This window comes from Procambarus clarkii, chromosome 59 (assembly GCF_040958095.1).
Source record: "Procambarus clarkii isolate CNS0578487 chromosome 59, FALCON_Pclarkii_2.0, whole genome shotgun sequence".
NCBI classification, from domain to species: Eukaryota; Metazoa; Arthropoda; class Malacostraca; order Decapoda; family Cambaridae; genus Procambarus; species Procambarus clarkii.
In genome coordinates, this window is record NC_091208.1 from 23,113,985 (window position 1) to 23,117,988 (window position 4,004).

Consider the following 4,004-nt stretch of genomic DNA (forward strand, 5'->3'; position numbering starts at 1 on the left):
CCGTGGTAGAGGAGAGCCATGACTGTAATGATCCACCGTGGTAGAGGAGAGCCACGGCTGTAATGATCCACCGTGGTAGAGGAGAGCCACGACTGTAATGATCCACCGTGGTAGAGGAGAGCCATGACTGAAATGATCCACCGTGGTAGAGGAGAGCCATGACTGTAATGATCCACCGTGGTAGAGGAGAGCCACAGCTGTAATGATCCACCGTGGTAGAGGAGAGCCACAGCTGTAATGATCCACCGTGGTAGAGGAGAGCCACAGCTGTAATGATCCACCGTGGTAGAGGAGAGCCACAGCTGTAATGATCCACCGTGGTAGAGGAGAGCCACGGCTGTAATGATCCACCGTGGTAGAGGAGAGCCACGACTGTAATGATCCACCGTGGTAGAGGAGAGCCACGACTGTAATGATCCACCGTGGTAGAGGAGAGCCACAGCTGTAATGATCCACCGTGGTAGAGGAGAGCCACGACTGTAATGATCCACCGTGGTAGAGGAGAGCCACGACTGTAATGATCCACCGTGGTAGAGGAGAGCCACAGCTGTAATGATCCACCGTGGTAGAGGAGAGCCATGACTGTAATGATCCACCGTGGTAGAGGAGAGCCACAGCTGTAATGATCCACCGTGGTAGAGGAGAGCCACAGCTGTAATGATCCACCGTGGTAGAGGAGAGCCACGACTGTAATGATCCACCGTGGTAGAGGAGAGCCACAGCTGTAATGATCCACCGTGGTAGAGGAGAGCCACGACTGTAATGATCCACCGTGGTAGAGGAGAGCCATGACTGTAATGATCCACCGTGGTAGAGGAGAGCCATGACTGTAATGATCCACCGTGGTAGAGGAGAGCCACAGCTGTAATGATCCACCGTGGTAGAGGAGAGCCACGGCTGTAATGATCCACCGTGGTAGAGGAGAGCCACAGCTGTAATGATCCACCGTGGTAGAGGAGAGCCACGGCTGTAATGATCCACCGTGGTAGAGGAGAGCCACAGCTGTAATGATCCACTGTGGTAGAGGAGAGCCACAGCTGTAATGATCCACCGTGGTAGAGGAGAGCCATGACTGTAATGATCCACCGTGGTAGAGGAGAGCCATGACTGTAATGATCCACCGTGGTAGAGGAGAGCCACAGCTGTAATGATCCACCGTGGTAGAGGAGAGCCACAGCTGTAATGATCCACCGTGGTAGAGGAGAGCCACAGCTGTAATGATCCACCGTGGTAGAGGAGAGCCATGACTGTAATGATCCACCGTGGTAGAGGAGAGCCACGGCTGTAATGATCCACCGTGGTAGAGGAGAGCCATGACTGTAATGATCCACCGTGGTAGAGGAGAGCCATGACTGTAATGATCCACCGTGGTAGAGGAGAGCCACAGCTGTAATGATCCACCGTGGTAGAGGAGAGCCACGACTGTAATGATCCACCGTGGTAGAGGAGAGCCACAGCTGTAATGATCCACCGTGGTAGAGGAGAGCCACGGCTGTAATGATCCACCGTGGTAGAGGAGAGCCACAGCTGTAATGATCCACCGTGGTAGAGGAGAGCCACAGCTGTAATGATCCACCGTGGTAGAGGAGAGCCACAGCTGTAATGATCCACCGTGGTAGAGGAGAGCCACGGCTGTAATGATCCACCGTGGTAGAGGAGAGCCACGACTGTAATGATCCACCGTGGTAGAGGAGAGCCACGGCTGTAATGATCCACCGTGGTAGAGGAGAGCCACGGCTGTAATGATCCACCGTGGTAGAGGAGAGCCACAGCTGTAATGATCCACCGTGGTAGAGGAGAGCCACGGCTGTAATGATCCACCGTGGTAGAGGAGAGCCACGACTGTAATGATCCACCGTGGTAGAGGAGAGCCACAGCTGTAATGATCCACCGTGGTAGAGGAGAGCCACGGCTGTAATGATCCACCGTGGTAGAGGAGAGCCACGGCTGTAATGAGCCTACACGAGACAGTTGGACACCAGCACAGTTACGTCCTGAGAAAACCAATGTAAACAAAACAAAATAAGGGGAGGACTAAACTAAACTAAGCAAGACATGCGAATGTGACTAAAAGAAATGGTTGTTTTCTCTCTTAAACCTCTCTTTCATCTCTTTCTTTCCCCTATTCCCTTTCTCATCCTTTCTCCGTAACATATCCTTTCTCACCCCTCTCTTTGTTCTCTACCCTTCTCTCCCCTTCTGCACACCTCTCTTCCACCTTTACCACAACGTCTCCCTCTCTCCTAGTCTCTCCTCTACTCTCCACAACATCACCTCGCTCCTTCCCTCTCCCTCTTTTCATCCTCTCTCCCCCCCCCCTCTCCACCGCCCCCTCTCTTCCAGGAACCTGTACATCAGTTAACTGACGGTTGAGAGACGGGACCAAAGAGCCAGAGCTCAACCCCCGCAAGCACAACCAGATGAGTACACCAACACACCGCCTGATGACCAGTTCTTGCGTTTCTCTCTACTTAATTTACTTCAGGCGTTTTAACCAGCATGTTTAAGCCCATTTTGGTCTTAATGTCAGTCTAAGAAGTTTTCCATAGTCTCAGCTCAACAATAATTGTATCAATTATAACGATAATCAATTCAGTGGTCATTATATCTCTTGTACTTGTAAATACTTATATGTCTCCTCTTCCGAGTCTTCATCAGACTCTCATATTTGCTTCTGTTTTGGTAATATTTAGTCAAGAACATAATGACATGCTTGCTCCAGCAACCAGGAGGCCAGCCAGTCCAGCAACCAGGAGGCCAGCCAGTCCAGCAACCAGGAGGCCAGCCAGTCCAGCAACCAGGAGGCCAGCCAGTCCAGCAACCAGGAGGCCAGCCAGTCCAGCAACCAGGAGGCCAGCCAGTCCAGCAACCAGGAGGCCTGGTCGACGATCGGGCCGCGGGGACGCTAAGCCCCGGAAGCACCTCAAGGTAACCTCAAGGTATGGTGTATGTCCTCCAAGGTGGTGTTATCGCCACAGTACTCTCCAGCCCATCCTCCTGTTGTGGCAGTACTTAGAGTAACGATGACCACCATAGTACATATACCGACTTACAACACCATTAAAAAGTAGAAATAAGTACTATTGAATCTGGACAAACCGGAAAAGATTTTCTATTCATGTTGCAAAGACAAACTAACGTAACCTAATCTTCCTAGGCCTAATACACGCCCTCTGAGGCCTAATATAGTACATATGTGTACTATACTAATGTGATATATATGTGTACGCTTATTTTAATTTGATTTTAAGCTTCATTTTTGTCGGGCTCTATAGAGTGAATAGTACAAAAATCTACTATCTAATTGTTTAGTACGTCAATATTTGTACTATGGCGCACATAGTTACAAAAAGTACTTATCAACACAGGAGGCTGGACTCCCCTGGGGCTGCCAATGTTACACTTGTGCATTAATGAACCAACGGAATTTTTAGACAACTTCAGCTTTGTGACTTTCAAGTTAAATTACCTTACCTTGAGGTTACCTTGAGGTGCTTCCGGGGCTTAGCGTCCCCGCGGCCCGGTCGTCGACCAGGCCTCCTGGTTGCCGGACTGATCAACCAGGCTGTTGGACGCGGCTGCTCGCAGCCTGACGTATGAGTCACAGCCTGGTTGATCAGGTATCACGTATAAATGATGTAAGACATTGCAGAGCTTGCAACACGGAATGTTAAGGTACAGGCTGCCGAATACTTCACAACAGCTACAGTGCGCAGACACCGTGCGCAGATACTGTGCGCAGATACTGTGCGCAGTCACTGTGCCCGTCAAAATGCTTGCCTGTTCCTGCCTCATTCGTGGCCCACGTCGTCACGCTGCTATCTAAAAAAACAGCTGCAATAAACAATTTATTTGGCTAAACGACTGTTTATGGCTGCTAACATTAGCGGACGTTCGGATCGCTTAAAGCCACAGATCCTGGCCAACGTGGTGGACGAAGCCAGAGTCAAGAGCCATAGTGGGCCCCGAACACTGGACCACCAACGACCACTGGAGTACTCGTC